The sequence below is a fragment of the Hyperolius riggenbachi genome, chromosome 12 (assembly GCF_040937935.1).
Source record: "Hyperolius riggenbachi isolate aHypRig1 chromosome 12, aHypRig1.pri, whole genome shotgun sequence".
Lineage (NCBI taxonomy): Eukaryota > Metazoa > Chordata > Amphibia > Anura > Hyperoliidae > Hyperolius > Hyperolius riggenbachi.
Genome location: NC_090657.1, coordinates 199,069,894 through 199,082,745, shown reverse-complemented (window position 1 = coordinate 199,082,745; position 12,852 = coordinate 199,069,894). Strand labels below are relative to the sequence as shown.

The following is a 12,852-nucleotide window of genomic DNA, read 5'->3' as shown; positions in this document are numbered from 1 at the left end:
AAAAAAAAAACCTTGAAAGGATTTGTTTTACAAGGGGGCGCACGGTTTTAAAGAGAAAGTTCAGGCTTTTGTGGCGATGACACACACAAGGGGATCACAGAGGGAACTTGAGAGGCATATTAACCTTTACCAGTAGCGATTAAAATGTCTCAAAGAGACGTCTGACACGAGAAAAGCGGCGCGACAGAAGGTGAGGCATCCACTACCAGTCACGGAGGCGTTAACGCTGCTTGCTCCCTGCTAACTCACAAAAGCAAGACAGAGCTGTGGGGTACGGTACTGCCACCAATGTCAGTGCACTGCAGTAAAACAACCAGCCGCCCTCCAGCCCAACCCCCCAACAAGACTTTGCAAACAATGCCTCAGCTAAGCTCTCAGTACACAAGGGGTCAGCTCAAGCTAAGCAACCCCCAGAGGAGAGCTTCTTGTGATACACAACATAACCACCAACCAACCCCCCCAGCATTCAAAGAGTTAACATGAGCCATTATATCACAGCACAGGCTAGGTTATCCAGAGAGCACACAATCAGAGACCTTTATAAAGCCACAGTACTAGAAGACATGTTTAATGCCAGACCTGAGATGAGACAGATCAACAGTACAATCACCCTGACACTAAATCCTAATTAAAAGGTAGCAATCTGTGGGGAAAATGGGATTTTCATCAGCGGTTGTTCAGCACACAAGACCAGCATTACAGACAAGGACACCTCATCTAGGTACTCCAGGCAGAAAGAAGCAGCCACAGTCACATTAGAAGTCTATAAAACAGGGCTGACATAGGGAGCTGCTGTTACTGCCAGCCCAGCCACACAGGGGTTAAGGGTGATTTGTAAATAGATGCACTGAATGAATAATGGAAGAGAAGGCGATTTAATCCAGAACACGATCTGTGTCTATAGTCAAGCCGCAGGCAAAGAAGCCAATGTGGGGAAAGCTGCAATAAGGATACATAGTGTCAGACAGATTGTAACGACTAAGTTTCCCCCAATGCCAGGCCACTTCCCCAAATGGTAAGACAGCCACCAGATAACGTCTACACAAGGCTGAAAGTTGCTGTCCCCATCTAAAGTTGTCACTACATCCTAAAATTTATATTCTATATTCCCAGCAACTTTAGAGCTAGGACACTGGTTTATTACATTTTAAGCACTAACAACATCATTCAACCACACAGTCTAAAGCATAATACACACATCCAATTTTGATTGACCCATGATTGGCCAATTTTTCCTTCATGCTGCTGTACAAGGACAAAAAAAATAATATTTATAAATTGTGCTGTAAAGCTCTACTACTACATGGGTGGTGGTAAAATTGGTATGTGATTGGCCAATCAAAATTGTGTGCGTTTATTCACCCTAACTTCTAAAAGTCAAGAGGAGAGCCACTGGAGAGGACGACACAATTTAAAAAGCCAAATACTAAGCGTTTCATATGGTATGGCTAGGTATTTCCAAGGGCACTCCTTCCGAGTTGGAGGATGCTGTCCAGGAGTTGCATGAGAAATGTCGACTGAATTACTTGCATTTTTCAGCGCGACTCCTCAACAAACGTTAAAGAAATATTGGCAAAAAACACGCAAATGAACAAGCAAAGTTCTCCATAGCTAGGGACAAGTGCTAAAAAGCTGTTCCTATCGCCAGAAAACTGGGTACAGGAGCGTGCAGCTCAGCAGAGAAAGGGGAAAAGCTGTTACTCACCCAGCAGCCTGTATATCTCTCCTCTTTATTCCCCCTCTGCACTCTCCGCCATTTTCCTCGCTGTTTATTTAAATGGCACACACACTCCCCGGGCAGGGAAGAGTTCCGTCCTCCCGCGGGGGCTCCTGGGAGTCGTAGTAGGCAGACGTCTGAGGCAGAGCGGGCGATGGTAGGCGGGGACTACATCCCCCAGCATGCAAAGGGGCGGCCGCCAACAAGAAGAGGGGACAATGAAGGCCAGTAGTGATTGCAGGAGGAGGGGGCCAGATAAGTGACAGAGCCCAGCTCTCTGGCTGGACTGGTGGTTGCACAGGAGGGGCCTGAAGTAGTGACCGTGCAGGCTGGACCGATTGCACAGCTGGGGGAGGGGGGCAGAAGGGGGTAAGGCTTGACCAGGCACGGCCAAGCCAGCCCAATTCACTGGCTGTGTTGGAGGGGACGGAGCCCAGGTCTTTGGATTTACCTGAGGCACAGCAGGGGGTTGAACTGACTGAGCTCAAGTCACTGGCTGTGTTGTAGGGGCTGGTGAGGTGACTGAGCCCAAGTCACTGGCTGTGTTGTAGGGGCTGGTGAGGTGACTGAGCCCAGGTCTCTGGCTGGACCTGTGGAACAGCAGGGGGGTAGAACTGACTGAGCTCAAGTCACTGGCTGTGTTGGAGGGGCTGGTGAGGTGACTGTGCCCAGGTCCCTGTATGGACTTGTGGCACAGCTAGGGGGTAGAAGTGACTGAGCCCAATTCACTGGATGTGTTGCAGGGGACTGAGCCAAGAGAGGGTTGTGAACCACCCCCCCATTGGTGGCATGGAGGCAGGATAAGTGACACACCTGTTTTGGCTAAAATTATACCATCAGAGATGTCGATACCACCTTCTGGGTTTTTGTAGTGGCATATTCCACCCACCACCCAACCAGCTGTACTTAGGATAAGGCACAAGATAACTTCACCAACTAACAAAAGTAATGGTGACACAGTATGAGTAGTTAACAGTGCACCATCATCTTTGGCTGCTGTACTGGTAGCACAGAAGTGAGCATGAGAGATGTCTGTGCTCCCTTCCTGGCTATTCTAGTCAGGTCGGCTGGTGCAGGAGAGATATCTGAACCCTCTCACAGTGTTCCAACATTTCAACATACCCATCAAAATAGCATACAAATGTTACTGAGCATGTGACCGGTAGTTCTAGTGAGGTCGGCTGGTGCAGGAGAGATGCCTGGGCCTAGAGCAGAAAAAAACATTTTATAGATTAATAAATTACAATGTATCTATAATGTAATATTAGTTTAATAAGAACTTCACATAAGGCCCACTGTTCGCAAAAAAACTTCTAACTTAAACTTAAAGTGTAATGGTCATCAAATTAATTCTTTATTTTTATCTGGTAAACAAGTAATAAAGATGGTAACCAGGAAATCCAAAAGTTAAACTCACTATTAATTTTCCTGTTGGTAAATGATTATTCCCCAGTTTACCTGACTCTTATTTGGTACACACAAAGGAAGTTGCAGGGTATGCTGGGTTCTTTTTTTGCTTCTCTATTTCTGCCTCCGACTTAAAGTGAACCAGAGACGAAGCACCCTTATGTATTTTACCATAGAAATCAGTGGGAACATTAGAGAAAACATTTACCATGCTCTCTGTTCCATCCTCACTGCTAAAAGTGTCTGTTATCTAGCTGAGATAAGAATCCCGGACTGAGCATTGAGTCTGGCTTTGCTATAATGACTCAGCTATAATGATTCCTGAGCAAAGCCAGCAGGGGGCAGGCTTGGACTTGAAGACAGCAAAGAACACAGTCTCAGCTATAATTATTCTGTAGCAAAGCCAGACCGACTGCTTAGTCGGGATTCTTATCTTAGAGGTGATAACAGGCAAATTAAACAGAGAACAATGTAACAAAGAGCAGATTAGGTGTTTACTGTCATGTTCCCACTGATTTATAAGGTAAAATACAAGAGGATGCTTCATCTCTGGTTCTCTTTAACTAATGCAGCCTTATTAGCTGAAGCCTCTTTCCCTCCTGTGTTTCCCTCTGTTCCTCTCTGATTGGCCAATATTTATCATGCTGAGACAATGCACTTTCTATAGTGAAGGGTGGGCAATGCATACACAATCAGACAGAGGAGAGTAAGGGCTTGTTCACACTGCAAGAGCTTTTTAAGCGCTAGTGACTTTGAAAAGCTCTTACTAATACAATACTATGGGGAATTTTTACAAAACCTCATCGCTCCAGTGTGAACACTCACATAGGATAACATTAACAAGAGCTTTTATAACCACAAAGCGCTTAGAAAAGCTCTTGTGTGAACAGGCCCTAAGGGAGGAAATGACATCAGGATTGGCTTCAAAATAGCCACAGTTAAAATGGGAAGTGTGAAGAAAGATTTTCTCTTTTTTTTTTTTTTTTTACTGTAGAAAAATCACTAAGATCAAAACGTGGACAGTGTAATACATATGAAAGTAGAGCAAGTATTTATCTAGTTATATATGTTTGGGTTTTTTTCTGAAAATCAAATAGTATGGCTGACAGCTCCTCTTTAAGCACTGCTGTGGCAATGGAGGGATAACAGACCTTTCCCTGCCTGCACTGGACACTAAGCCCCACTTGGCTGTGGAGTCTTCGGAGCAATTTTGGGTACCTAGAGTTGGAATCGGTTATTTCAATAAACAGAAGTCTGAGTCGAATGATTTTTGAACCAAATCCTTAGCCTTTGTAAAGATTAGTATTAAGGTCCGTACACACGCCTGATAGAAGGCAACGACGGGCCCAGGTGACGACGGACCCGTCGTTGTCTTTGATCAGGCGTGTGTACGGACCTTAAAGTGAACCTAAAGGCTAAGAAAAAAAAATTAGATGAACTCACCTGGGGCTTCCCTCAGCCCCCAGCAGACGATCGGTGCCCTCGCAGCTCCGCTCCGATGCCTCTGCACCTGCCGGCGAAGACTTCCGGTTTCGCCGTCACCGGCCGACAGGCATGGGAACGCGAGTGATTGTTCGTGTTCCCAGCCTGTATATCGCCCCCTATGCTGCTATTGCAGCCTCCTGGCTAAGGGCAGATTGTAAGCCCGACACGCGTCAGTTGAACCCTGTGATTTTACTGCATTTTGCTATGTGGAATTTTTGAATAAAGAATACCAGCATTTTTTCTACCACTGCCTGGTTTGCGGATCCTTCTGTACACAGCATTAAAACTATGCTGCATCAGGCTAAAGGTATCTATACACTTATAGATTTGCAGCAGATTCGTCCATCAGATAGATGCCTGTCAGGTCAAATCTGACAGGAATCTATCTGATGTGTGCCACACACAAGGAACAAATTTCCAATACATTTCGGAATGAAATCTATTGAAAATCGATCGAAATGCAGTGTTGCACCGTTTTATCCAATGCAACGCTATGGTCCATCGATCTATATTTTCCGTCCGGACTGATTGAGTAAATCAATCGGTCAATCCATCATGCTTCCTGCTACATCAATTTCTACCAGATTCGATCAGAGCGGTTAAATTGGCCATATATCGATGGCAGAAATCGACCAGAGTATGGGCCCCTTTAGGCAGCCGCAAGTGCAGCATAGTTTTAACTATAGGCAGTCCCGAACCAGTTTAACCTCCCTGGCGGTTAATTTATTTTTGAAAATGGGCAAAAATCCTTTTTTTTTTGTTTGTTTGTTTGTTTCATGTAAAGCTACCAGAGTGGTAGCTACATGAAACACCACTAGAGGGCGCATGTGGCCCTCTAGTGCGATCGTCGCCGGCATCAATAGCAAACAGGGGAACACGTATATAACGCGTTCCCCTGTTTGGCTTCTCCTGTCGCCATGGCGAAGATCGGCATGACGTCATGGACGTCAGCCGACGTCCTGACATCATGCGCACTCGATCCAGCCCATAGCGCTGCCCGGAACTCATTGATCCGGGCAGCGCAGGGCTCTGGCGGGGGGGGCTCTTCAGCCACTGCGTGCGGGCGGCGATCGAGCTGTGCGCGCGGCTAGCAAAGTGCTGGCTGCGCGCACAGCACTTTGAATGGGGCGAATCGCCCCAGCAGACCCTGAGAAATCCTCCTGCGCGGCATAGCCCGAGCTCAGCTCGGGCTTACCGCCAGGGAGGTTAAAGGAAATAGATATCAGCCTCTCACTTCAGGTGTGCTTTAAAGGGGGACCTAAAGTGAAAGTAATGTACCCATTTTAACTTACCTGGGGCTTCTTCCAGCCCCCTGTATTCCTACTGGTCTCTTGCTGCTTCTATTCAGCATCTGTCCTCTCTCAAAGCTACATGTGTGGCCCCAGGCTGCGGAAGCATTCAACACTTGCGCAGTTTGTAAAAATTGCAACTTAGCAGGCGCCGAAAGCTACAGGAACCCAATCACGGAGACGCGGGGCTGCCCATGTGCAGTAGTCCACAAGTGGCTTAGCCAGCCAGCTTTTGGAGGGGTACAGTTGCTGAATGGAACAGCAAGGGACAAGAAGGATTACAGGGGGCTGAAAGAAGCCCAGGTAAGTTAAACTGCTCACAGTGCTTTCCCTTTAGGATCCCGGAAGCCTCTGGAGTATCTAGAGGCTTCTTAAAGAACAAGTGACACCCATGCTAACCTAGAAATAAAAAAACACATATATAAGTAGATAAATACTACGTCTACTTGCATAACAGATGTATTGTGCTATCCACATAATGATTCCTGTGAATTTTATAAAGGAAAAGCAGAAATCCTATTCTAGGCAGTGGCCATCTTGCCAAGCTAATGCTGACATCATATCCTCCCTGACTCTTGTTTCCCCCCTCCCTTCTCTTGCTCATTGTGTATTCATTAGCTGCCCTCCTCCCAGAGTCTTCAGACACTCCCACTGAGGTGTATACTAGGAACTACATTGTCTTATCCTCCAATCACTGAGTCACCTCAGCCTTGCTTGTAAACACAAGTGAGCAGAGCTGTTTCAGATAAGAAAGCTAGGCAGGGAAATAAATGGAAGAGGAGGAATATATTATAGATAAAAAGAACTCCCAGCATTCAACTCTTTGTCACTAGAGCCAGTGCTCATAAAGTATGTGATAACTCCAAACCATAACAGCAGAAAACTTTTTGCAAGTTTTGAATGCAGGATTAGCATCTTTATCACTTACCGTAATACACTCAGACCAGTTGCTGTTGAAATTTGATTTTTATGGTGACAATACCGCTTTAAAGGACAACTGAAGTAAGAAGAATATGGCGGTTTCCATATGTATTTCCTTTTAAACAATACCAGTTGCCTGGCAGCCCTGATCTATTTGGCTGCACTAACGCCTGAATCACACCAGAAACAAGTATGCAGCTAATCTTGTCAGATCTGACAATGTCAGAAACACCTGATCTGCTGCATGCTTGTTCAGGGTCAGTGGCTCAAAGTATTAGAGGCAGAGGATCAGGAGGCCAGCCAGGCAACTGGTATTGCTTAAAAGGAAATAAACATGGCAGCCTCCATATACCTCTCGTTACAGTAGTCCTTTAAAAATGAGGTAGCTAACTTTTTCTCCCACTTCAGCATTTCTTTACCACAGAATCCATTGGCATGTCTGTTTCATAAGTAAGGAAGCAGATATAAATATAATTAACTCAAATAAAAATACATTATCTCCAAACATGTAGTTGTCCCTCATTGTCACCATGGGCTGGCAGAAAAAATGCTGTAAAGATTAGATACATCCAAGTACTCCCTATTGGTATTGTCAAAAATTATATAAAAACATTGGCCTCAATTCACGGAGCTTTATCAAACACTTTATCAAACGTTTGATAATTTACTTCATGTGTAAAATCTAATTTTGAATTCACTAAGGTGTTATATATTTATTGAACGTTTTATCGGTAAAACATTCGATAAATATATAACACCTTAGTGAATTCAAAATTCGATTTTACCCATGAGGTAAATTATCAAACGTTTGATAAAGCTCCGTGAATTGAGGCCATAGTAATCAGAAACCTCACATTCCTAAGCAAAATATATATTGGCAAATATAATATATACAGAGCTTTCAAAGAAATATATACACAAACTGGCTTCCTATTCATGATCATACAGATTTAACGTGGCCATATACTTACATATTTGCAGCAGATTTGACCATCCGATAAATTTCTGTCAGATGCCTGTCAAGTCGAATCTGACAGAAATCTATCTGATGTGTGCCACACACTAGGAACAGATTTCCAATAGATTTTATCTATTGGAAATCGATCTAAATGCCTTATTGGACCATTAGATCCAATGCAACTCTATGGGCCATCAGCAGACTGACCTAGATTTTCGATCCTGTCAGATAGATCAAATCGATCGAAATCGGACACAAAACAATCGATTGATAAAATTGATTTCTGATTGATCGATTCCATAGAATCAATCGATCGCTGAAATCGACCAGAACTCTAAATATATTTGACAACAGCTTGGATAGGTTTCTTGTGGTCACACTCCCACACGGTACAAGCACACAGGGCAGTTTCTAGGCTAAAATGCACCCAGGGCGAGGGTGCCCCCCCCCCCCCCCCCGCGGTGCCAGGTATACATGCCCGCAGTGTAGGTTAGCCAGGTCTAGTTGCACTCAGTATAGGTAGCCAGCTATAGGTTCCCCCAGTATAGGTAGCCAGGCATAGTATAGGTAGCCAGGCATAGGTGCCCCAGTATAGTTGGCCCCAGTATAGGTTAGCCAGGTAGGTGCCTCCAGTATAGGTAGCCGGTATAGGTGCCCCCAGTATAGGTTAGATAGGCAGGTGCCCCCGGTACAGGTTAGCTAGGTGGGTGCCTCTAATACAGGGAGTCAGAATAGTTGCCCCCAGCATAGGTTAGATAGGTAGGTGCCCCCACTATAGGTTAGTTAGGTGGGTGCCTCCAATATAGGTAGCCAGTATAGTTGCCACCAGTATTGGCTAGGTAGGTAGGTGCCCCCAATACAGGTTAGATAGGTAGGGGCCCTTCAGTATAGGTTAGATTAGGTAGGTGCCCCCTAGTATAGGTTAGATTAGGTAGGTGCCCCCCCCCCAGTATAGGTTAGATTAGGTAGGTCCCCCCCAGTGTGGATAGATTAGGTAGGTGGCCCCCAGTATAGGTTAGATTAGGTAGGTGCCCCCCCAGTGTGGTTAGATTAGGTAGGTGCCCCCCAGTATAGGTTAGATAGGTAGCTGCCCCCCAGTATGGAGGGGGGAGTCAGCCGCGGAGAGGGCAACCCGACCTCTCCCTCCCTTCCTCTCCACGGGCCACCCTCCGTGCTTCCCCCTCCGAGTGTGACTGCAGGGAAGCGCTGTGTACAGAGCGCAACTCACCTCCCTAGTTCGAACCGCCGCCTGTCTCCTGTTCTGTCTTCTCTTCATAGCCGCTGATACACACGCTGCTTCCTGTTTAGCCGGAAGCAGCGTGTGTATCAGCGGCTGTGAGGAGAAGACAGAAGAGGAGACCGGCGGCGATTGGAACCAGGGAGGTGAGTTGCCCTCCCTACACAGCGCTTCCCTGCAATCCCACTCGGAGGGGGGACCACGGAGGGAGGCCCGCAGAGAGGAAGAGGTCGGGCTTCCCTCCCCGCAGCTGACTCCCCCCTCCATTACAGCGCCCACACTCCTTCAGCGCCCAGGGCGCCCGCACGGCCCTAAAAACGGGCCTGCAAGCACATCTGGCATGGATATATAAGATCCATTGTATGGCCAGTAGAACAAAGCCAGTCATGCACGTGTGCCTCGTTCTACTGGGCAAGCATGGGCCTTACTGTCACCTGCCCAGATGTGCTCATACATAGCCAGGAGTGTGGCCAGACAAATTAGGTCTAGATTCAAAGAGAATCTGGGAAGCCTCTGGATCATCCAGACTCCACACGCTTCCCACTACTGAGGTATTTTTTCAAATGTTTCCACCCCCCTTTCAAATCACAGGTTTGCATTAAAAGAACCTGCAGAATTCTGGGGGAGAAAAAGTAATCTTGACAGGCGAAACCAAGATTATAGGACAACTGAAATGAGAGGGACATGGAAGCTTACATAAATATTTCCTTTTAAGCAAAACCAGTTGCCTGGCTATCCTGCTGATCCCCTGCCTCTAATACTTTTAGCTATAGACCCTGAACAAGCATGCAGCAGATCAGGTGCTTCTGACATTTTTGTCAGATCTGACAAGATTAGTGGCAAGGCAACTGGTATTGCTTAAAATGAAATACATATGGCAGCCTCCACATGCTTCTCACTTTATTTGTCCTTTGACCTGTATCAGAGTAATGGCAAGAGGAAAGTGTGGAGACATGAAGGAACTACCTGAGATCCAAAATAAGACAGCTAGTCTGTTAAGCCCAATCTACACGATACGATTCTTTGTGCGATTTGATTACGATTCTATTGACGATCCGATTAAATCCGACATGTCCGATCGGGATTCGATTTGATTCAATTCGATTTGCCATTGCAAAACAATGGCAAATCGAATTGAATCCCGATCAGACATGTTGGATTTAATCGGATCGTAAATAGAATCGTAATCGAATCGCACAAAGAATCGTATCGTGTAGATTGGGCTTTAGACGTGGTGAGGTGTAGACACTTGGCCATGTATTGCTGCCACAAGTACAAACACACCTTACTTCATTGAAGAGGTTCTTTGTTACTAATGTTTGTTTACCATCAATCCTACACATCAAATCTCATAAGTTTACTTTCAGTTCAGGTTTGCTTGAACATTTTACTCTGAGGAGCAGAGGGGTAAATCAAAGAAAAACAAGTGTCTTTGTTCCAAATGGAAAAGTAAAGATTTTTTTTTTTTACAACCAAATAATTGAATTGATACAAAAATATGAATGTGAAAATTCAGATTATGATGCCCCAAATAAGAAGAAACAAACAAAAAAAACCAACTTGACAGCCCTAGATAAGCCATAGAAAAGGTCCAGATATCCATTCAAATATAAATAACTAATAGCACAAAAAAAAAAATTGTGATGGTCGCTTTATCTACAAAAATAATGATATTTTAAAAGCGGGCATATACTGTACTTACAAATGCAGCTACTGTTGTACGTACCCTATGAACCCTTGAATAATGTTGATTCTTGCAAATTGAAATGTTAAGTTTCATACAAACTATAATAAATACAATGCTGAAATTAAAAATTGTCAGAATGTCTGAGCTTTTTATGTGTCTGCTAGCATCTTGAAACTGGCCATAGGTACTGCATGATCTAAAAATGGTCACATTTTTATAGTACCAATGGGTGCTCCTTTAATGGCCAATCATGACTGGGATAAGTCTCTGAGTGCGCCACATTAGCCCTAAAACACACAAGGACAGAATATAAAAGAGAAAATATGGTGTTCAACGTACAAACCTTTTCATTTAGGTGGTCTTTGCCATGGACTTTCCATCGGTTAAAGACTGAAGGCTCAGACTACCTGGCAACAGATGGCTTTATCTGAAATAGCACACCAAATTTTAAGACATATGCTTAAAGTAAACTAAAGCACTGCTTAAAAAAAAAAATAATAACATTGATTATAAATGTATATTAGTGCAACCCCAATAAATATTAGTTGCACATGTAGGAGAATATACTGGTTTGAACCTGCTAGTCATTTAGTGACCAATGTCAATTAGGAAGTATATTTTTCAGTGTTGCCTCTTTTCATACAATTTTTTCATGCCATTTTCACTGGAATGTACAGTATACAAAACATTTCAGTCATTTGCTGATGAAAAAAAAAAAAGAAGGGCAGAAGTGAGGTCACACTGTGGCCTCACTCGACTTCATTAAGATGAATATTCACCCAGGATGAATATAAAGTAAAGTAAAATGTTTAACGTTGTCATGCAACAGATGCAGGAAAAGGTATTACAGGTACAATGTATTTATTAACTACTTAACGACCGCGTCACGCCAATGGGCTTGACCGCGGCGACAGCCCCAGGACCGCCTAGCGTCAATTGGTGTCAAGTCCTGGAGCTGCAGTTTAGCAGGGAACGCACACGCGCAAGCGCGGTCGTTCCCTGCCGGTTCACGGAGCTCTGCTCTGTGATTAGACTGCTAGCCACGATCGCGGTCTCTCAACATCCTTCTGCGCCACCTGGATCCTCCACAATTTGCCCCGGAAAGTCCTCTGGTCTGGAGCATGCTGTGCATGCGCGGCCTGACCACACATCCGTGGCCAAGAGCATTCGCAGGCGCAGTACGCTGCCCTGCCAGCTACGAGAGCACGACGGGGGAGTGTGCACGGCAGGACTGGACCCGACTGGAGGATTTTCTGGGGCAAATTGCAGAGGATCCAGTCAGTGCAGAAGGACGGCGAGAGACCGATCAGCCTGTAGGGAGCTGGAGGAAGCCCCAGGTATGTATAATTTCTTCCTCTTACACCATCTGAGGTACCCATTAACCTTAAAGGACAACTGAAGTGAGAGGGATATGGAGACTGCCATATTTCCTTTAAACAATATCAGTTGCCTGGCTGTGGGGAGGCTTTGGATCCTTTCCCAGAGCCTTCCTGGTCCTATGCAAAGATGTACCATACATTGACTAAAATATGGGACTTCCTCCCAGGATCAGGACATCCCTAGCTACGGCTTTAGCAGATTTCAGACTCTGAGAACTGGTTGTAGAAATCCAAAGAAGAAAGAAGACTACTCCCTCGTTGTCCCCAATCCTATGCCATGAGTTCCATACTAGGGATCGTCAATGAGATGCAAATAATTTCGAGTTGATGCAGCATTATGCAAATTTTGTATGCAAATGCATGCAGCTTGAAAAAAACTTCTGAAATCCTGCTGAGGTAAAATTTTCAAGCTGCATAAATTTGCATACAAAATTATTTTCATCTCACTGACCATCCCTACTCCAAAACCTTATCTAATTGAGCCCATTTGTCTTCAAAAATGCTAGCTAACTGTTCCTGCATCATGTACACCAAGACCCTTGTCTAAACTCAAAAGAAATAAAATGAGTTTTCCAGGATCTGGCAATTGTTTACTTAGCAGCTACAAAAATAAAGTTTACCAGTTTCTTCTATTGTTTGCTTTAGTCTTCTATTTTAAAATGCAACAGAACAGCCCAAGGGTATCTAGAAACCATCTAACCTGTAAATTGTCTAATAAGCCTGTACACTTGAGAACAGATTCTGTGCGAGACTCGCAGTGGCACTTCCTAGT

General features: G+C 44.8%; 1 protein-coding gene across 4 annotated transcripts in view; it reads right to left on the bottom strand.

The window, feature by feature from the left end:
- NCOA3 (nuclear receptor coactivator 3) overlaps window positions 1-12,852 on the bottom strand; it is a 447,618-nt gene that overhangs the window by 213,412 nt on the left and 221,354 nt on the right. For 3 of the 4 annotated variants that reach the window (XM_068263089.1, XM_068263090.1, XM_068263091.1), the window contains 2 exons: window positions 11,045-11,128; window positions 2,840-2,922 (listed from right to left, as the gene is read on the bottom strand). The gene's annotated coding sequence lies outside the window, so the exon portion shown is untranslated. Of the gene's footprint in view, window positions 1-1,705; window positions 1,874-2,839; window positions 2,923-11,044; window positions 11,129-12,852 lie in introns of those variants that run through there. The other variant, XM_068263088.1, reaches the window with a different exon arrangement.